The 22,774-nt window shown below is 45.0% G+C and overlaps 7 non-coding genes across 7 annotated transcripts; 2 read left to right on the forward strand and 5 right to left on the reverse strand.

The window, feature by feature from the left end:
- Positions 1-994: 994 nt before the first annotated feature.
- TRNAM-CAU (transfer RNA methionine (anticodon CAU)) lies at positions 995-1,066 on the reverse strand. The gene has a single exon. It is a non-coding gene; the product is annotated as a tRNA-Met (tRNA).
- A 486-nt stretch (positions 1,067-1,552) lies between these two features.
- On the forward strand, positions 1,553-1,624 carry TRNAE-UUC (transfer RNA glutamic acid (anticodon UUC)). The gene has a single exon. It is a non-coding gene; the product is annotated as a tRNA-Glu (tRNA).
- A 1,185-nt stretch (positions 1,625-2,809) lies between these two features.
- Positions 2,810-2,881, reverse strand: TRNAM-CAU (transfer RNA methionine (anticodon CAU)). The gene has a single exon. It is a non-coding gene; the product is annotated as a tRNA-Met (tRNA).
- A 6,166-nt stretch (positions 2,882-9,047) lies between these two features.
- On the forward strand, positions 9,048-9,119 carry TRNAM-CAU (transfer RNA methionine (anticodon CAU)). The gene has a single exon. It is a non-coding gene; the product is annotated as a tRNA-Met (tRNA).
- Positions 9,120-14,892: 5,773 nt separating this feature from the next.
- Positions 14,893-14,966, reverse strand: TRNAN-GUU (transfer RNA asparagine (anticodon GUU)). Its single transcript has one exon. It is a non-coding gene; the product is annotated as a tRNA-Asn (tRNA).
- Positions 14,967-19,028: 4,062 nt separating this feature from the next.
- On the reverse strand, positions 19,029-19,102 carry TRNAN-GUU (transfer RNA asparagine (anticodon GUU)). The gene has a single exon. It is a non-coding gene; the product is annotated as a tRNA-Asn (tRNA).
- Positions 19,103-21,669: 2,567 nt separating this feature from the next.
- TRNAN-GUU (transfer RNA asparagine (anticodon GUU)) lies at positions 21,670-21,743 on the reverse strand. Its single transcript has one exon. It is a non-coding gene; the product is annotated as a tRNA-Asn (tRNA).
- Between the last annotated feature and the right edge of the window lie 1,031 nt (positions 21,744-22,774).

The following is a 22,774-nucleotide window of genomic DNA, read 5'->3' on the forward strand; positions in this document are numbered from 1 at the left end:
GCGACAGGGGGAGGGGGAGCAGCTAGGGGTGGCAGGGAAAGGCGGAGAAGCTGGGGAACAGGGGGAGCAGCTGGGGCGACAGGGGGAGGGGGAGCAGGGGGAGAAGATGGGAGGGCAGCTGGGGTGGCAGGGGAGCAGCCGGGGGGGGGGCAGAGGGAACAGCCGGGGGGGGGGGGGGCCGAGGGAACAGCCGGGGGGGGGGGGGGCAGAGGGACCAGCCGGGGGGGGGGGGGGGCAGAGGGAACAGCCGGGGGGGGGGCAGAGGGAACAGCCGGGGGGGGGGGGCAGAGGGAACAGCCGGGGGGGGGGGGCAGAGGGAACAGCCGGGGGGACAGAGGGACCAGCCGGGGGGGGGGGGGGATGGCAGAGGGACCAGCTGGAGGGGGGCACAGGGACCAGCGGGGGGGGGGGGGGCGGTGGATTAGTCGGCCGGCAGGGACAGAGGCAGGCTGGGAAGGAAGGTCCCCCTATGCAGGGCCGGCGTGAGCTTCCGGCACAGACTGTCACACAGGCCGGAAGCTCACAGTGCAGCCCCGCGATGCCCAAACTTCCCTGCTCAGCAGCGTGCGTGTGACGTCATCACGCCGCTGCTGACAACCTAAGGGACCCCATAACAGCCCGGCAGGTCAATGACCACAGGGGAACAAGGTATAACCAGCCCTTTAAAATAAAAGCAGGTGTTCCACCATACCTGTGTGCCCAACCGGCACTGGCGTCACAACACAACATCTCAGAGCCCGGCTATATCTGGGCCAACCACCATAGATATAGCGTCACTCCTAACCATCTGGAAAGTGACCGGCCGTACCTCCGCCATAACACCACAGGGGGCTCCCCACACATGTATATGTGTCACAGTTTATATTTTCTGTGCATGTAGTTATATGTATATCAATGTGCTATAAGCTCTAAAATCTATTAAATGTTATTGTTGTAGATGGACCTTGCTTGATATGTAGCTGTTGGGCTAAATATAAAAAAAAAAAAAAAAAACTAGCAGAGGATGGTTTCGATCCATCGACCTCTGGGTTATGGGCCCAGCACGCTTCCGCTGCGCCACTCTGCTGTACAGGATTAAGAGCCCTGACTCCTTTAAGTGCCTATTACCCAGCATGGCCTCAGGGGACAACCTATTCCCAGCTGCCTGACAGTGTTTTCCTCCTCGGCTGTGTATTTTTATAGCTATCTCAGGCAGTTCCTATACAATGAAACTAAAAGCTGCGCCACTCTGCTGCCTGCAGTCTCTCAGTGCTGGGAGAGGTAAAGCACACAACATAAGTGTTATCAGTCAGCGACCATGTGTTGTGAGGTAACTGAGATAGGAGGCCATGCCAAAAGAAGAAACACAGCGGCACTCAGCCACTAGAGGGTGCCCAGTCTCCCCGTCCTGTCTGATCTGCCTATCAATGGGACTAAGCTGCACTACCAGACACAAACTAGGGACAAGAATAGCGCTGTTTATGGATTATGAGCCTGATGCGCTACCTACCGTGCTAACAAGAGAGGCGACGGTTGTGTCATCTTAGCGTAAAGCAGTAACCAAAGCAGCAGTTCCCATATGGTCTAGCGGTTAGGATTCCTGGTTTTCACCCAGGCGGCCCGGGTTCGACTCCCGGTATGGGAATGTAAGTTCTTTTCTAAACTTGCAAAAAAAGTTCAATAGTGGGGTGGGAGTTGCTGTCTGCAGGTGAAAAATAAGAACATGACTACTTTTAGCTGTTCATTTCAGCCTTTTGTACAAGATTCCATTTAGCTTCAGAGCTAAGGGCCCTTTTACACTGAAAGATTATCTGACAGATTATCTGCCAAAGATTTGAAGCCAAAACCAGGAATGGATTTGAAAAGAGGAGAAATCTCAGGCTTTCTTTTATTACCTGCTCTCTGTTTATAGTCCATTCCTGGCTTTGGCTTCAAATCTTTGGCAGATAATCTGTCAGATAATCTTTCCGTGTAAAAGGGCCCTAAAACCATACTGCTGCTCCTTTTACCCATTTTACAAATAAAAATAAATAAATAAATAAACATGTTTGGTATCGCCACGTGCGTAATCGCCCGAACTATTAATTTATCACATTACTGATCTTGCACGGTAAATGGCGTCAGCGCAAAAAAATCCCAAAGTGCAAAATTGCGCATTTTTGGTCGCATCAAATCCAGAAAAATTGTAATAGAAAGCGATCAAAAAGTTGCATATTCACAATCAAGGTACCGATAGAAAGAACACTTCATGGCGCAAAAAATTACACCTGACACAGCCCCATAGACCAAAGGATAAAAGCGCTATAAGCCTGGGAATGGAGCGATTTTAAGGAACGTATATTTGTTAACAATGGTTTGAATTTTTTACAGCCCATCAGATACAAGAAAAGTTATACATGTTATATATCGTTGTAATTGTAATAACTTGAGGAACATATATAACAAGTCAGTTTTTCCATAGGACACACGGCGTAAAAATAAAGCCCCCCCAAAGAAAAAGAATTTTTTTTTTTCTATTTCACCGCGCATATAATTTTTTTTCTGGTTTCGCAGCATATTTTAGGGAAAAATTCAGCCTGTCATTGGAAATTACAATTAGTGACGCAAAAAATAAGGGCTCATGTGGGTAAAAATGCAAGTGCTATGGCCTTTTAGGCACAAGGAGGAAAAAACGAAAACGCAAAAACGAAAATTAGCCCGGTCTTTAAGGGGTTAAAAATCCTGTACGTATAATTACAATGACTTCCTCTTGCTTTGATAAACTATAGAATTTATTTCAGATATAGTTGTAGGGCTAAATGTACTAATATAAAAAAAAAAAAAAAAAAACTAGCAGAGGATGGTTTCGATCCATCGACCTCTGGGTTATGGGCCCAGCACGCTTCCGCTGCGCCACTCTGCTTATATACAGATAAAGCTGCTAAAGTCCATAACCCTACAGTGTTTCCCCTATTCAGCATACTGAGGATACTAGGAGAACGTCTCGTGCTTACATATAATAGTGTTATTGCATATAGTTTACATATATGTACATGTCATGTATACCAGGCCCAGAGGCACATCCGGGATTACACCCTTGGCAGAGGGAAATGACAGTCCAAGCCGTCAATACAAGAAGAAAACAAAAAGTAGAGAGCAGGGAACAGCGTAACAGACAGTCAGGGACAGGTATCCACCACCATATAAGCAAAACCAAGCAGTAATAGCATGAGGCAGTGGGAAGCCCATGATTATAATCCATTAGTTGCATTACAATAAGTCTCTATGTATTCCGGGTACATACGTTTCCAGGCGGAATAACAGAGGAACAGCACAACACCGAGTTAGAAATGTATGGCTTAGAGTGGCAGCTGGAGCTCCGAGGTTAAGGTGTACTCTCGCAAATAAAAGTGATTTCTTTTCTTTTATGTTTAGTTTGTAATAGAAATATGTAAAAACACACACACACACACACACACACACACACACACACACACACACACACACACACACACACACACACACACACACACACAGTAGTGCCTTGGATTAGGAGCATAATTCGTTCTGGGACTTAGCTTGTGATCCAAATCCACTCTTACACAAAAGCAAATTTTCCCATAAGAAATCATAGAAATGCAGACAATTGGTTCCACAGCCCAAAAATAATGATTTATTATTCTGAATAACATGTAAAATAGATGAAACAAACATTCAGAAACAGCAGAATCTGTGATATTATAAGTTACTGTACAGTAATGGAGGATGGGAAACACAAGGGCTGACAGAGACTGCAGGGAGCATGAAGGAATGAGCAGAGCAGATGTGGGCACAAACATGCAGCGCTCTCTGTCCGGGGAGAGAGGGGTTACAGCTATGGAGAGATCACCTCCACAGTCCTGTCCCCTGATGGAAGTCCCAGCCTGAAGTGGATCTGTTATTATTTGGAAGGTAAGGGAGACTTCCTGGGTCAGAGTACAGGGCTGTAAACCCCGCTATGCAGACCATGCCCCTCCCCCCACCCCTCCCACCCAGTACAGGGAGCTCTTAAACCAAGGTACCACTGTGTATAATATATATATATATATATATATATATATATATATATATATATATAGTTACATTTAAAGGAGTTATCCAACATTTCTTATATTTCTCATATATTATATTTCTAATCAACTGGTGTCAGAAAGTTATATAGATTTGTAATTTACTTCTATTTAAAAATCTCAAGTCTTCCCATACTTAACAGCTGCTGTATGTCCTGAAGGAAATCTTGTTTTCTTTCCAGTCTGACACAGTGCTCTCTGCTGCCACCTCTGTCCATGTCAGGAACTGTCCAGAGCAGCAGCAAATCCCCAAAGAAAACCTTTCCTGCTCTGGACAGTTCCTGACACGGACAGAGGCGGTAGCAGAGAGTACTGTGTCAGACTGGAAAGAATACACCCCTTTCCTGCAGGACATACAGCAGCTGATAAGTACTGGAAGACTGGAGATTTTTAAATAGAAGTAAACTACAAATCTATATAACTTTCTGACACCAGTTGATTAAAAAAAAAAAAATTTCGCTGGACAACCCCTTTAACACTGTGGCAGCAGTAAGGACTACTTTGGCTCCTCTGCTGCCACCAGAGGCTGTATGGGGAACTGCAGAGCTGCTTCAGCCCTGGTCCCAGCACGGTTACATATCACTACATCATATCATATAGCCATACTGATCCTCCCTAATGTCTATTTTAATGCATGTTAGGCTCAAAATAGACATTAGAGTTAGGACAGCTGTCTGCGTCAGGAGCACTGAAGCAGCGAATGCAGAAGAAAAAAAACAGAAAAAAAATAAATAAATACACATAAGGAAAACATGTATTGGGGGCTAGGGGAGAAAAATAACACAAACTGAATAAAAAACAAACAAACAACAACAACGCACAGCACCTAAACCATAAAAAGGGACCTCAAACACCACCAAATAGCTTCTGATCTTAGCGCTTTCTGACACTGACCTTAACTAGAAAAAACATGAAAAATTTTGGAAAATGCCAAATTAGCCCATAGCTGCACCAGGACGTTACTGAACGTCCTCGTGCCGCTATGGGAGTTCAGACTGCCGTGATCCCGGGTGCCGCATGTAGCCCGGGATCGCGGCTATTAGCGGGCACGGTCCGATCGCCGTGCCCGCTAATTAAGTACTTAGAAGCAGCTGTCAAAGTTGACAGCTGCTTCTAAATACTTGCTCATATCCATCCCTGGTGGTCTAGTGGGGGGATCGCCCCCCTGCGGCGCGATTGCGGGTGGGGGGGGCGGGGGGGGGGGGGGGGGGGGGGGGGGGGGGCGATCCCCGCATCCATCCCGGGCCGGGGTCTGCGCCGTAATGGCGCTGATCCCGGCTCGGCATTCTATTGCTTTTGGCTCATGGATTCATGCAGTATAACTATACTGCATGGATCTCTATGAGAGATCAGAGTGCATATACTAGAAGTCCCCCAGGGGGAATAACCCTAACCCCAGGGGGGAATAACCCTAACCCCAGGGGGGCTTCTAGTATATGTGTAAAGTAAAAGAAAAATGTATTTTTAATAACACAAAATCCCCTCCCCTAATAAAAGTCTGAATCACCCCCCTTTCCCCATTTTATAAATAAGAATAAATTAATTAATAAACAAACATGTTTGGTATCGCCGCATGCGTAATCGCCCGAACTATTAATTAATCACATTCCTGATCTCGCATGGTAAACGGCGTCAGCGCAAAAAAATCCCAAAGTGCAAAATTGCGCATTTTTGGTTGCATCAAATCCAGAATAATTGTAATAAAAAGCGATCAAAAAGTCATATATGCGCAATCAAGGTACCGATAGAAAGATCACATCATGGCGCAAAAAATGACACCTGACACAGCCCCATAGACCAAAGGATAAAAGCGCTATAAGCCTGGGAATGGAGCGATTTTAAGGAACATATATTTTCTTTAAAAGGTTTTAATTTTTTACAGGCCATCAGATACAATAAAAGTTATACATGTTACATATCGTTGTAATCGTAACAACTTAAGGAACATATATAACGAGTCAGTTTTACCCCAGGGCGAACGGAGTAAAAACAACCCCCTCCCCCCCAAATAAAAAAAAAAAAAAACTTTTTTTTTTCAATTTCACCACACATATAGTTTTTTTCTGGTTTCCCGGCACATTTTAGGCAAAAATTACATCTGCCATAGCAAAGTACAATTAGTTGCGCAAAAAATAAGGGCTCATTTGGGTCTCTAGGTGGAAAAATGCAGGCGCTATGGCCTTATATACACGAGGAGGGAAAAACGAAAACGCAAAAATGAAAACTGTCTGTGTCCCCTAAGGGTTAGATAGCAGGAGAATAAATCCCGGTATGCATCAGATTCCAGAGAATCCAGAAGAAACAATGTGAACGTTCTGAGAAGCGGCTCCTGGAAGCATCTGGCTGAGATACTTTTGCGCAGTTGGCTCTCCAGCTGGTCCAGAGCCCAGATCTAGATTAGGGAGTCCTCTGTGTTATAAAGATAGAAGTGCTATTCCCAGGAAAGCTTCACAAAGCTCTGATCCGTCATTAATGGACCCCGATTTAGGCTCTATAGATTTCCTCTTTCCACAATAAGTTCCAAAGAGAAAGATTTATGGATAGTAATTGTCGGCCAAGATCTCTGAAAATCAAGTGCTCCGTGATGTAACAGGCAGAGACCAGGACTGAGGACTGGGACTAGAGCTACATATAAAGGCACTGTGGCTCTGTACTACAGGACCATAGTCACACCTTATGATAGCTCAATATACCTGTAAGGGGAGCACAGGGGGGCTATATAACTGGGGGAGCTCACAGCAGGGGTGCTATATACTACTGGGGGAGCACAGGGGGTCTATATACTACTGGGGGAGCACAGGGGGTCTATATACTACTGGGGGTCTACATACTACTGAGGAGTGCACAGGGGGGCTATATACTACTGGGGGAGCGCACGGAGGGGCTATATACTACTGGGGGAGCGCAACACGTTTACTAATGATGTTCAAAAGAAAACTGCAGAGACACCATCACATGTCTCGACGTCACTGAACTAGCCAGACCTTCCCTCCGGAAAGGAACGACCAAGCCAAAGGCGTTCTCCAGTCAAAGAAACCACCTCAGCAAGGTATCCATCCACAGACAGCTGTTTCAGGGTTTTTGCCCCTCATCAGTGTGGAGTAGGTTTCTGGCTAGTGGGAGCAATGACTAGTAAGTGCATGCAAAAGGACGCTGGTTGACCTCAGAGAGATCAACCAAAACACCGCAGAGACACCATCACGTGTCAACATCAGTGTATTCTAGAGCATTGCCCCCTGGGAAATCAAATATACAAAAGAACACTGCAGAGAAACCATCACATGTTTCGACGTTAGTGAACTAGCCAGACCTTCCCTCCGGGAAGGAACAACCAAGCCAAAGGCATTCTCCAGTCAAGGAAACCACCTCAGCAAGGTATCCATCCACAGACAGCTGTTTCAGAGTTTTTGCCCCTCATCAGTGTGGAGTAGGTTTCTGGCTAGTGGGAGCAATGACTAGTAAGTGCATGCAAAAGGACGCTGGTTGACCTCAGGGAGATCAACCAAAACACCGCAGAGACACCATCACGTGTCTCAACGTCAGTGTATTCTAGAACATTGCCCCCTGGGAAGGTCTGGCTAGTTCACTGACGTCGAGACATGTGATAGTGTCTTTGCAGTGTTCTTTTGCATATTTGATTTCCCAGGGGGCAATGTTCTAGAATACACTGATGTTGAGATATGTGATGGTGTCTCTGCGGTGTTTTGGTTGATCTCCCTAAAGTCAACCAGCGTCCTTTTGCATGCACTTACTAGTTATTGCTCCCACTAGCCAGAAACCTACTCCACACTGATGAGGGGCAAAAACCCCGAAACAGCTGTCTGTGGATGGATACCTTGCTGAACCAACGTCCTTTTACTAATGATGTTCAGCTGGGACCTTCATCTGACAATAGACCCCAGTAAGTGGACCTTCACTAAAAGTTGTGGAGTACCCCTGCAATAGTCTATACCACAAGTGTCAAACTCAGGCCCTACAGCTGTTCCAAAACTACAATTTCCATTATGCCTGGAGGCTGGAGGGCCTGCGTTTGACACCCCTGGTCTATACAGCACTCTGTATAGCACTCAATAATAAAGTCTATAAAGCCATCTATAAAGCACTTTATACAGTAGTCTATACAGCACTTTATACAGCACTTGATAATAGTCTATAAAGCCATCTATACAGCACTATGTACAGAACTCTATGCAACATGTTCCCACAATGTCTATGTTAGATTAAAAAACGGACATTGTTAAATAATGACGGACGTTATTTTACCTAAAAAGACATCGTGGGAACATTGTAGGGATTTTTTCCCCCCCGATTGACATCTAGATAACATCTGACCTCCAATAAAAGATGTATTTATATATTATTGATATATGTTTAAAAATATAAATTATTTATGTATTTATAACAATGTTATATAACTTTATTAAAGAAAAAAAAATAAATAAATAAAAATAAAATTATATATATAAGGCTTAAGTAGCTCTGCAGTTCCCAACAGGGCCACATCATCCCTTACTCCTGCCACTTTACTGCCAAAAAAATTAGATTTTCTTTAATAGAGTTATATTACAAACCTATTTAATGAAAGAAATGTAAAAATAATAGTAATAATTCTTATTACTCCTTTCCTCTAGGAAACTGCCTTTACATCCATCTTTGCGTCCGTCTGTGTCAGTCTTCGCTGCGGCTCTAGCATTATATTCACAGTCAAGAAGAGTGAAATAAAATCAGCTAAAGATCCAATAAGACAGAGATGTTGTCTCACAATGCAAAGAATTATGGGTAATTTATGTATATTTTGAGATATTTTTTTTACTAAAGCAATGACACCTCTTTAGTTTCAATGTATAGGAACTGCCTAGAATAGCTATAGAAATACACAGCCGAGAAGGAAAACACTGTCAGGCAGCTGGGAACAGGTTGTCCCCTGAGGCCATGCATCTCAATAGGCACTTAAAGCAGTCAGGGCTCTTATTCCTGTACAGCAGAGTGGCGCAGCGGAAGCGTGCTGGGCCCATAACCCAGAGGTCGATGGATCGAAACCATCCTCTGCTAAAAAAAAATTTTTTTTTAACATATATAATTTTATTAGTGTTATATTTTAAAGTGTATATATATATATATATGTTTCTTGCTGTATATGATTTACAATTTAGGTATTGGTATGTATTTTATCACAATATATATATATATATATATATATATATATATATATTATAGATATCCCTCATTTACATGGTTATTTAACAGAATCAGCTATTTCCATCCATAATATGATTTCTCCATTATGGAATATTTTTAGTCAATTCTTATGTGTGATGGTTATTGCATCAGTATTGCAGCGAGCACGCTTCTCTCCGGCATAATCCCAGCCTACGGTCACATGACACGCCCAGCATCCCATTAACACATAGCTGCCGGCAGCATTTAACTCATTAATGACCAGACCTCAGGTGGCTACATTGGCCACTGTGTATTCTCATTAGTGTTATTTTACTTCATCGTTCATCTATAATTTGCAATAAAGTTGAGTTGGCGGAGAACTGTTTTTAGTTCGCAGTCTGTAAAAAAAAAAAAAAAAAAAAAGACAAAAAAGAAATAAAATATAAAAACCAAGATTAATTACGATGGGTTAATTGAAGGCATTTTCACTCACCGGTTAATGTGTATGTATGTATATATATAATATATATATATATATATATATATATATATATATATATATATATATATATACACACGTGTGTGTGTGTACACGTCTCCTTTTTAAGTGCATAAAACATACATGTTAAAAGGATTTAAAAAAAACATTATAAGAAAAAAAAAACTCCAGTTAAATTTTTTTCTTTCAAATCAACTGGTGTCAGAAAGTTATAGAGATTTGTAATTTACTTCTATTTAAAAATCTCAAGTCTTTCAGTACTTATCAGCTGCTGTATGTCCTGCAAGAAATGATGTATTTTTTTCCAGTCTGACACAGTGCTCTCTGCTGCCACCTCTGTCCATGTCAGGAACTGTCCAGAGCAGGAGAGGTTTTCTATGGGGATTTGCTGCTGCTCTGGACAGTTCCTGACATGGACAGAGGTGGCAGCAGAGAGCACTGTGTCCGACTGGAAAGAATACACCACTTCTGCAGGACATACCGCAGCTAATAAGTACTGGAAAATTGGAGATTTTTAAATAGAAGTGAATTACAAATCTGTATAACTTCCTGACACCCATTAATTTGAAAGAATTGTTTTGCCGGATACCCCTTTAAGTTATCTCCCATCTGACTATTAACTTAATTCTCAAATTATAAACCCACTTTCCTCTGGGAAAAGGGAAAATATCAACGCTGTGTAATCCGGGTGTCCTGAGCTATTTCACTGTAGTAACATCTCATTTTTAAGGTTGGCTGCAGGTCCCTGTTTCATAGCACCCTTCATTCTACCACATAAAGTATTGCCAAAGACCCCAAAATGTTGTGGGGTGAAACGAGAAAAAGAAAAAAAAACACAATTCTGAGATTTTGTAAAAGGTTTTGGTTCATATGGTGTTTATTGTGCAGTAAAAGTATACCACAAAAGGAAAGGTTTTGAGTTTTTATTCTTTTTTAAATTTTTTATTTTATCTTTTCTATTTGTAATTTTACTCCCCTCTTGACATAGTAAAACACAACTGTCTCCATAAAACTAAACAAAAAATTCTTAACGTGTCTCAGACATCTCTAAAGTTTTTATTACTTGTGATCTGAATGTTCAGATTGCAACTGATCAGCTGAACGAGTGGGAGAAAACCTATGCTGCCATGGGCTGCCAGCAAGCGAGGGGCAACATCTCTGATGCCAACAGTGGCTGTGTCAAGAACTGCAAGGCTGCTCAAGCCCTAGCCCCAGGACTGTTACATAATCAATGTATGCAGCACTAGTGATACTGAGCCTCCCCTAATGTCTACATACATGTTAGTATTAGAATATACATTACACTTTGGGAAGCTGTCTGTGTCAGTAGTGCTGAAGCCTCCCCTGATGTCTATATAATACATGTTACCATTAGAATAGATACACTTGGGGAAGCTGTCTGGCTTAGTAGTGCTGCAGCCTCCCCTAATACATGTTACCATTAGGGCTCGTTCACACAGAGCAAAAGCAGCTGAATTTCTGCGCTGAATCAGCGCTGAAATTTCAGCCGTTAAAATAGATGCAGAGCTAATTTCCATTGTGTTGAATGGAAATTCTGCTCTGCAGTTCACACGGTGGAATTTCCGCACTGAACTAATCCGCTTTCCGCCAGAAGAATGAACATGTTCATTCTTCCGCTAGCGGAAGCCTATACAAACCAATGGGGCTCTAATTTTCTGTTTCAGCGCGGAATACGCGTGTATTCAGCGCGGAATACAAGCGGAAATTACGCGCTGAATCAGCGCGGAAATGGGGAAAAAAGGGGGGGGAGGAGGATTCTAGTATATATTCTGGTATAGTCTAGTTTACTCGCCAAATACTCGCTGAATTTCAGCGCTGAATGCATACGGATTCAGCGCGGATTCCTCGAGTATTCCGCGCTGAATTTGTCAAGAGCTGATTACGAGCTGAACACTTTCCTAGCTGAATACGCAGGGATTCTGCTTGCATTCTGCTTATATTCTGCTGGGAATTCAGCGTCAGTTAATTTCAGGCGGAAATATTTTCCTGCGTTATCCGCCACTTTTGCTCTGTGTGAACGTAGCCTTAGAATAGACATTACACTTGGGGAAGCTGCCTGTGTCAGTAGTGCTGCAACCTCAGCTGATGTCCATATACACGTTTATATTAGAATAGACATTACACTTGAGGAAGATGTCTGAATGAGTAATGCTGCAGGCACAGAACAGTGTAGCAGAGTGGGTAGTGAATGACAGATATCCCCATCTCTTATGGTGCGTTTACACAGCCAGATTTATCTGACAGATCTTTAAAGCCAAAACCAGGAACGGACTATAAACAGGGATCAGGTCATAAAGGAAAGACTGGGATCTATCCTCTTTTCAAATCCATTCCTGGCTTTGGCTTCCAAAATATGTCAGATAAATCTGTCTGTGTAAATGCACCATTATATAGTGCCGCGGCTGCAGCACTACTGACACAGACAGCTTCCCCAGGTGTAATGTCTGTTCTACAGCTATAAACATCAGTTGAGGCTCAGTATCTACATGCAGCAGCTCTAGTGATATGTAACTGTGCTGTACTAGGGCTTGAGTAGCCCTGCAGGTCTCAGCACAGCCAATGGTTGCAGCAGAGGGGCAGTCAACTTTATTACTGTCACTCAATGTAAAATAAAAAATGTACATTTTCTTTAATCACGTTATATTATTATATAATTTATGTTTTTTTTTCTTTTCTATATATACCGGAATACTCCTTTAATCTTGGAAATTGCATTTACATCCATGTGTCAGTCTTCACTGAGGCTCGAGCATTATATTCAGAGGCAATAAGAGTGGAAAAGATTTAGCTACGGATCCTATAAGACTGAGATGCTGTCTCACAGTGCAATGAATTATGGGTAATCTATGTATACGGTCAGATTAATGATTTTCGATACAGAGCGTTTAGCATCAGAAAGCAACGTCACATCTTTAGCTTCAGAGTATAGAAACTTCCTGGAAAAGCTATATAAAGCTACAGCCGACAAGGACAACAATGTCAGGGAGCTGGGAACACGCTGTCCCTTGGGGCCATGCAGGATAATAGGCACTTAGGCCCCTAGCAACCAATCAGATTCCACCTTTCATTCCTCACAGGCTCTTTGGAAAATGAAAGGTGGAATCTTATTGGTTGCTAGGGGCAACTGAGCCAGTTTCACTTAACACCATGTATGATAAGTCTTCCTGTTAGTGTACATTCACATGTACCGGATCCGCAGGAGATTTCTCACTGCGTATTCACAGCGAGATCCGCTGCAGATCCCTTCCCAGTAAACTCTATGGGCAGACCCCCCCACCGCCGGAGACTACACTTCACCTGGTCCCCGCTCCGGCTTGGTCGGGGCTCCTGGTGTCTTCACATCCCGCTCGGCCAATCAGTGCGCTGCTGCGGGGCAGCACACTGATTGGCCGAGCGGGACGTGGAGGGAACCCCCGAAACAAGCCGGAGCGGGGACCAGGTGAAGTATACGCTTAGGCGGTGGGGGGGTTAACGGGGCGGGCTGCTGACAAACTCGCAGCGGGATGTTCATCCTTCTGCCAGTTTGTCTGCCCATAGAGTGTACAGGGCAGGGATCCACATCGGATCTTGCTGCAAATACGCGTGTGAACGTACCCTAAAAGTTTACCTGTCCTTAGAATAAACTTCTGATATTTTATAGCCGCAGCTGAGAACTTGGAGTTGGTGCATCGGTGGAGTGCGGGTGCTGAGACCCCTGCTGATCTCTAGAATCTTCTGCCCCTTCCTCTCTGCTCTTAAAGGGGTAGTGCGGCGCTAAACAATTATTCACAAAATAACACACGTTACAAAGTTATATAACTTTGTAATGTGTGTTATGTATGTGAATGGCCCCCTTCCCCGTGTTTCCCCCCCACCCACGCTAGACCTGGAAGTGTTGGGGCATTAAACTTACCGCATCTCGTGTCGACCCCTGTCCACCATCTGGGGGCAACGATGTCATCTTCGGGAGGCCGGTCAAACCGCTCCATCCGTCCCTCATGCCGGCCGCCCTCTGCCAATCGCGGCTGAGCACAGTTATGACGCGGCAGAGGGGGGCCGGCATGAGGGACGGATGGAGCGGTTCGGCCGGCCTCCCGAAGATGACAACATTGTCCCAAGATGGCGGACAGGGGTCGACACGAGATGTGGTGAGTATAATGCACCACACTTCCGGGTCTAGCGTGGGTGGGGGGACACAGGGAAGGGGGCCATTCACATACATAACACACATTACAAAGTTGTATAACTTTGTAATGTGCGTTATTTTGTGAATAATTGTTTAACGCCGCACTACCCCTTTAATGGTTGATGGAAGGTCTATGAAATTTCCGGTAGACACGATTGCAGGAAGTTCCATAGCCTTTCCCTCACCTCTTCAGCACAGCCCTTCCACCCTGCCTACTCTCCTCCCCCAGCACTCCTGACAGTTTCTAGTCCAAAGCTGTTGCAGAAAATCTCATTTCACTTCAGACTATTGCACAGTGAGGTGAGGTTGCAGCACCTCCTGCATTCACTCCCTGTCTGCTCTTTATGTAGCATCATTCAGCCCAAGGCAACATGCTGTAATCATTCCTCATTCTCCCTAAATGTCTACCTATCTATCTAGGAATGACAGGGTGATGGTGGTGTAGGCTGGAAAGGACTGGTCAGATATGATGACATCACTCAGGGCCAGAGAGATACCCAGCCAAGCCTTCTATGACATCAGAGGATGATGTAATATCTCAGGAAAGAGGGAGGAGCCGAGGAGCTGGAGACAATACACATTGTGTAGTTCTTCTATTTCCTATCAGGGGAGAAAATCTAAAGCTAAAATGCAAAATCGATGTGGCGGAATGGCTGAAAATGTATTTTTATTGGTTATACGCAGCTTGTGATATTAGACAACATAAAACCAATACAAAGGCCTGAAGCCATTTTGCCTTTTTCTTTGTCTGTGGAGACTACTACAGCTTCCCGGCAGGTGGCGGTGTATATGGCGTGCTGGGATGGTGAGCGGACACCTGGTATCTTCTCCTTTAGCAGGGCAGCTATAGTGCTAATACAGGAATCAGAGGACAAGCAGCAAGGACTATTGCTTGGACTGTCTGTAATGTTCATTCTAATCGTTTTGCAGAATCTGTAGATCCTTAGTGTTCAAAAGCGAATAAGAAATGTAAAAGAACCCGTCCCTGGGTGGGCTCGAACCACCAACCTTTCGGTTAACAGCCGAACGCGCTAACCGATTGCGCCACAGAGACAGCTGCAAGCACCTTATTACTGTACAGCAGCCGTCCGACTCAATCACTATTTCGCTGCTTATATATAGAACAAACCTACATAAAAAGTGAGTGAAATTGTAAATTACCCTTCATCATAGAGAGTTACAGTACAGCCTGTATTATACTCCAGAGCTGTATTCACAATTCTGCAATATAATATAGGATGTAACTCTCTGGAGTATAATACAGGATAAATAATGTAATTTATGTACACAGTGACCCCACCAGCAGAATAGTGAGTGCAGCTCTGGAGTATAATACAGGATGTAACTCAGGATAAGTAATGTAATGTATGTACACAGTGACCTCACCAGCAGAATAGTGAGTGCAGCTCTGGAGTATAATACAGGATGTAACTCAGGATAAGTAATGTAATGTATGTACACAGTGACCTCACCAGCAGAATAGTGAGTGTAGCTCTTGAGTGTAATACAGGATGTAACTCAGGATCAGTACAGGATAAGTAATGTAATGTATGTACACAGTGACCCCACCGTCAGAATAGTAAGTGCAGCTCTGGAGTATAATACAGGCAGGGGCAGATTACGTTTACCATAGGGCCCGTCCTGTTCAGCAAGCTTGGCCCCCCCACCCCATTGTAACTATCGTAGACTTAAAATGGCGTTCACAGTATGGGATACATAATGTCATAATTACCATGTACCTGTAAAGTTTTGTGAAAAATGATTGTAGTTTTGTATCCAATGTCGCCTAAAGGTCTTAGTTTTTACAATGGAATAGATGCAGATGCTGCTACAGCTACGGATCCTATAAGACCGAGATGCTGTCTCACAGTGCAATGAATCATGGGTAATCTATGTATATGGTCACATTAATGGTTTTCGACACGGAGCGTTTAGCATCAATAAGTAATGTCACATCTTTAGCTTCAAAGTATAGGAACACCCTGGGAGAGCTATATAAAGGAAAACAATGTCAGGGAGCTGGGGCCATGCATTATAATAGGCACTTAAAGGGGTAGTGCAGCATTTACCTTTTTTTTTTTTAAGTGACTGTACCACCAGGCCCAGGCTGAAGCACTGGAGGCGGCCGACCCACCCCCAGTGGGAAGAAACCCCAGCCCCTCCATGACGTGACTCCATTAGAATCAATGGAACCCTATCATAGAGGGTCGGGGGTTTCCTCCCACTAACCGTGGGTCGGCCCGCCTCCAGTGCTTCTGCCTGGGCCTGGTGGTACAGTCACTTTAAAATCTAGCGCTGTATGACAAAGTTATATTACCTATTTTGGCTGCATCCATCTTTTTCCGGACATCCCTTCCCCCGCCAGAAGTCCAGTATTTTATAACTTTTAAACAGCGTATTGACCCCATAATCCTGCAGCCATTTTGTGTCAATGCGTCATAGCTGAGGGCTGGCCGAGTGTCCGTCCCCTAGTTAGGCCCAGCTCTTCCTCTGTATGTGATGTAACTTGCTGGCTGCCGCCATCCAATGATCGCTGCAGGAGGGCAGGGCTAGTGAAAAGAGGGACGAGTATTTGCTGTAGTGGGCGTGTAAATGGGAGGAGAGTGGGACGCACTGCACCATGGGAGTGCTGTGATGCAGAGACAGGGAGTGCCGTGATGCAGAGACAGGGAGTGCCATGATACAGAGACAGGGAGTGCCATGATACAGAGACAGGGAGTGCCATGATGCAGAGACAGGGAGTGCCATGATGCCGAGACAGGGAGTGCCATGATGCAGAGACAGGGAGTACCATGATGCAGAGACAGGGAGTGCAATGATACAGAGACGGGGAGTGCCATGATGCAGAGACAGGGAGTGCCATGATGCAGAGTCGGGGAGTGCCATGATGCAGAGTCGGGGAGTGCCATGATGCAGAGACGGGAAGTGCCATGATGCAGAGACAGGGAGTGCCATGATGCAGAGTCGGGGAGTGCCATGATGCAGAGTCGGGGAGTGCCGTGATGCAGAGACAGGGAGTGCCGTGATGCAGAGACAGGGAGTGCCATGATGCAGAGACAGGGAGTGCCATGATGCAGAGACAGGGAGTGCCATGATACAGAGACAGGGAGTGCCATGATACAGAGACAGGGAGTGCCATGATGCAGAGACAGGGAGTGCCATGATGCCGAGACAGGGAGTGCCATGATGCAGAGACAGGGAGTACCATGATGCAGAGACAGGGAGTGCCATGATACAGAGACGGGGAGGGCCATGATGCAGAGACAGGGAGTGCCATGATGCAGAGTCGGGGAGTGCCATGATGCAGAGACGGGAAGTGCCATGATGCAGAGACAGGGAGTGCCATGATGCAGAGTCGGGGAGTGCCATGATGCAGAGTCGGGGAGTGCCGTGATGCAGAGACAGGGAGTGCCGTGATGCAGAGACAGGGAGTGCCATGATGCAGAGACAGGGAGTGCCATGATGCAGAGACAGGGAGTGCCATGATGCAGAGACAGGGAGTGCCATGATGCAGAGTCAGGGAGTGCCATGATACAGAGACGGGGAGGGCCATGATGCAGAGTCGGGGATTGCCATGATGCAGAGACAGGGAGTGCCATGATGCAGAGTCGGGGAGGGCCATGATGCAGAGTCGGGGAGTGCCATGATGCAGAGTCAAGGAGTGCCATGATGCAGAGTCGGGGAGGGCCATGATGCAGAGAACTTATTCCCTCATAGCGGAGTGGAGCAGGAGAAGCGTACTGGGCCCAATACTCCAACATCACAGAAAAAATATACACATTGTTTTTTTTTTTTTTTAAACATGGTGTAAAGTGAAACTGGCTCAGTTGCCCCTAGCAACCAATCAGATTACACCTTTCATTTTCCAAAGAGTCTGTGAGTAATGAAAGGTGGAATCTGATTGGTTGCTAGGGGCAACTGAGCCAGTTGCACTTTACACCATGTTTGATAAATCTCCCCCATAGTGCAGAATCATTGCTTACTTGTCTTATTGATTCTACAATAAAAGAAAACTATTTCTTTAGGGGTCTTAGTTTTGTATTTGTACTTCCTGGTTGAGCGTTACTACAATTCCCAGAATGCATTGCTTTCCCTCAGCTCTTCATCACAGTCCTCCCACTGTGCCTATGCACCTCCCCCAGCACTCTTGACAGTTCCTAATTAGAGATGAACGAACCGGGTTCGGATTTGAGTCGATCCGAACCCGAACGTTCGGCATTTGATTAGCGGTGGCTGTTTTCCACATAGCCTTAGGGCTTTATCCAACTTCAGCAGCCACCGCTAATCAAATGGCGAAAGTTTGGGTTCGGATCGACTCGAGCATGCTCCAGGTTCACTCATCTCTATTCCTAATCCAAAGTTGTTGCAGAACATCTCATTACACTTCAGACTGAGGGCAAAAACACACACACTGCATATGCAGCTTATTTTCTGCTGCGATACGCAGCAGATTAAATCTAAATAACTGAACACAGCATCAAATCTGCACCATCAAATCTGCTGCAGATCTGCTGCGTATCTGCTGCGTATACGGTGTGTGTTTGTACCCTAATGCACAGTGAGGTGAGGTTGAAGCACCTCCTGCATTCACTCCCTGTCTGCTTCTTATGTAGCATCATTCAGCCCAAGGCAAGAGAGATGGTGATGTAGGCTGAAAAAGGTCTGGTCAGACATGATGACATCACTCAGGGGACGGGGCTCGAGCTCAGAAAAAAAGATATCAAAGAATGATGCATTGTCTTGAGAAAGAGGGAGGAGCTGAGGAACTGGAGACAATACACATTGTGCAGTTCTTCCATTTCCTGTCAGGGGAGAAAATAAATGCTAAAAACTAAAATCAATGCGGCAGAATATTTAACTTTTTTGTCATCAGCTTTTTCGTTGTCTGTGGAGACTACAACAGCTTCCCGGCAGATGGCGGTGTATATGGCGTGCTGGGATGGTGAGCGATACCTGGTATCCTCTCCTTTAGCAGGGCGGCTATAGTGCTAATACAGGAATCAGAGGACAAACAGCAAGGACTATTGCTTGGACTGTCTGTAATGTTCATTCTAATAATATTGCAGAATCTGTAGATCCTTATTGTTCAAAAGCAAATAAGAAATGTAAAAGAGCCCGTCCCTGGGTGGGCTCGAACCACCAACCTTTCGGTTAACAGCCGAACGCGCTAACCGATTGCGCCACAGAGACAGCTGCAAGTACCTTATTACTGTACAGCAGCCGTCCGACTTTAATCACTATTTCACGGTTTATATATAGAACAAACCTACATAAAAGGTGAGTGAATTTGTAAATTACCCTTCATTATAGGGAGTTACAGTACAGCCTGTATTATACTCCAGAGCTGTATTCACAATTCTGCTGAATTCAAAGCTAAATCCCTCCAGGACTCCCCTGCTCATAAGATGTCTGTGAGGAGCTTTCTCTGGTTATTTGCTATATGGGAAGTAGTGTCCTATACACCAGGAGCTCTATACTCAGGATCAGTGCAGGATAAGATAGCACATCCTAGAAAATACACATTAGGAAACTTATTGAATGGCACTGCCTATACACAGCCCATGTGTAAGAGAGTCTGTGAGTGTGTAAGAGAGTGTGATGTTCATCCAGCTTACCTGTTGTGATCTTGTTGCCAATAGAGAGGAGCGAATTTACAGCACAAACTTATGCTGGGTTTACACGGAGCAATAATTGGCCCGAGCGTACGATTAACGATGTGGGAGTAACGATTTTTTTATCATAACGATCAGCGTTTAGACGGTCCGATATATCGTACGGAAAAATCGTTTTGCAATCGTTTTAAGACTCCGCTCATCCGCAGCACGGCCCCACGGTCAACCGCGGCCCCCCGATCGCCACCCCCTGATGAAGGAGACAAAACGTACGTCGGGGTTTGGCGGCATCCAGGACGGGCAGTGAACTGTGGATGGGTATGTTCTGCACCTTGCTTCGTGCACTTTAGCACTTAGTGACCTTACCATAGATGGTTTAGTTAGGATATTATCTGGGCTTTAGAGCCATATACCTTGTTACACATACCATCAGTGTATGGTTTTGACTATCCCCTAGTAGTTTACAGCGTGGTGCAGCCTGTATCATTAGGTTACCCTGGCCTGCTCATACCTGTGGTGCTGTTTTCCATGTGTGGTTTCTGAACTTTTTACTGCTACTCTGCTGCTATTTTTAATTAATAAAGTTTTGAATTCTAATACTTAATTTATGTTGACTTCAGTTTATCATTACACGTAAGGTCTTTTTTCTTTCATAGGATTATTATTGATTCTACAATAAAAGAAAACTATTTCTTTAGGGGTCTTAGTTTTGTATTTGTACTTCCTGGTTGAGCAGTACTACAATTCCCAGAATGCATTGCTTTCCCTCAGCTCTTCATCACAGTCCTCCCACTGTGCCTATGCACCTCCCCCAGCACTCTTGACAGTTCCTAATTAGAGATGAGCGAACCGGGTTCGGATTCGAGTCGATCCGAACCCGAACGTTCGGCATTTGATTAGCTGGGGCTGCTGAACTTGGATAAAGCTCTAAGGTTGTCTGGAAAACATGGATACAGCCAATGACTATATCCATGTTTTCCACATAGCCTTAGGGCTTTATCCAACTTCAGCAGCCACAGCTAATCAAATGGCGAAAGTTTGGGTTCGGATCGACTCGACCATGCTCAAGGTTCGCTCATCTCTATTCCTAATCCAAAATTGTTGCAGAACATCTCATTACACTTCAGACTGAGGGTACAAACACACACACCGCATATGCAGCTTATTTTCTGCTGCGATACGCAGCAGATTAGATCTAAATAACTGAACACAGCATAAAATCTGCACCATCAAATCTGCTGCAGATCTGCTGCGTATCTGCTGCGTATACGGTGTGTGTTTGTACCCTAAGGGTACAAACCCACACACCGTATACGCAGCAGATACGCAACAAATACGCAGCAGATTTGATGGTTTAGGTTTGATGCTGTGTTTAGTTATTTAGATCTAATCTGCTGCGTATTTGTTGCGTATTTGCTGCGTATCGCAGCAGTAAATACGCTGCTTATACCGTGTGTGGGTTTATACCTTTAAGGTGCCGGAGAACAGTGATGCACAGTGAGGTGAGGTTGAAGCACCTCCTGCATTCACTCTCTGTCTGGCAAGGCAACATGCTGTAATCACTCCTCACTCTCTCTAAATGTATGTGTATATATATATATATATATATATATATATATATATATATATATATATGAGAGAGAGAGAGAGAGAGAGAGAGAGAGAGATGGTGATGTAGGCTGAAAAAGGTCTGGTCAGACATGATGACATCACTCAGGGGGCGGGGCTCAAGATCAGAAAAAAAGATATCAAAGAATGATGCATTGTCTTGAGAAAGAGGGAGGAGCTGAGGAACTGGAGACAATACACATTGTGTAGTTCTTCCATTTCCTGTCAGGGGAGAAAACCAAACGCTAAAAACTAAAATCAATGCGGCAGAATAGTTAACTTTTTTGTCATCAGCTTTTTCGTTGTCTGTGGAGACTACAACAGCTTCCCGGTAGATGGCGGTGTATATGGCGTGCTGGGATGGTGAGCGATACCTGGTATCCTCTCCTTTAGCAGGGCGGCTATAGCGCTAATACAGGAATCAGAGGACAAACAGCGAGGACTATTGCTTGGACTGTCTGTAATGTTCATTCTAATAATATTGCAGAATCTGTAGATCCTTATTATTCAAAAGCAAATAAGTAATGTAAAAGAGCCCGTCCCTGGGTGGGCTCGAACCACCAACCTTTCGGTTAACAGCCGAACGCGCTAACCGATTGCGCCACAGAGACAGCTGCAAGCACCTTATTACTGTACAGCAGCCGTCCGACTTTAATCACTATTTCACGGTTTATATATAGAACAAACCTACATAAAAGGTGAGTGAATTTGTAAATTACCCTTCATTATAGGGAATTACAGTACAGCCTGTATTATACTCCAGAGCTGTATTCACAATTCTGCTGAATTCAAAGCTAAATCCCTCCAGGACTCCCCTGCTCATAAGATGTCTGTGAGGAGCTTTCTCTGGTTATTTGCTATATGGGAAGTAGTGTCCTATACACCAGGAGCTCTATACTCAGGATCAGTGCAGGATAAGATAGCACATCCTAGAAAATACACATTAGGAAACTTATTGAATGGCACTGCCTATACACAGCCCATGTGTAAGGCCCCATTCACACGTCCGTGTCAGTTTTTACTGTCAGGAAATCCTGATCAGGAGACCTCAAATGTCATCAGGATAGTATCAGGATTTCCTGACAGTAATCCGTTTTTACCATCAGGAAATCATCAGGAAAAACCTTCAGGATTTCCTGATGAGTAAAAAAAAAGTGTTTCCAACAGGGGCATGATGAGAGTTGTACTTCTGCAACCTGGATGGCCACAGGCTGCAGAAGTACAACTCCCATCATGACCTGTCAACAGGGACATGATGAGAGTTGTACTCCTGCAACCTGGATGGCCACAGGCTGCAGAAGTACAACTCCCATCATGGCCTGTTAGCAGGACATGGTGGGAGTTTTAGTATTGGGGGGGAGAGGGCTGTGTATCTCACCTGTCAGCGGCGGAAGAACAGCGGCGGCAGCTGGTGGGAGTCCCGGGCGGGCGGGTGCAAGCTGCTGCGGACTCGGAGAGGGAGGGGAACAGAGGTCGGGGTGGCGGCGGGGTGATGCGATGCGGCGCGGTCATCGGGCGGCGGCGGCGGGATGATGCGATGCGGCGGGGTCATCGGTGGGGTGATGTCATGCGGCGGCGGGGTCATCGGGCGGCAGCGGCGGGGTGATGCGATACGGCGGCGGGGCGATGCGGCGCGGCGGGG

Source organism: Dendropsophus ebraccatus, chromosome 1, assembly GCF_027789765.1.
Source record: "Dendropsophus ebraccatus isolate aDenEbr1 chromosome 1, aDenEbr1.pat, whole genome shotgun sequence".
NCBI classification, from domain to species: Eukaryota; Metazoa; Chordata; class Amphibia; order Anura; family Hylidae; genus Dendropsophus; species Dendropsophus ebraccatus.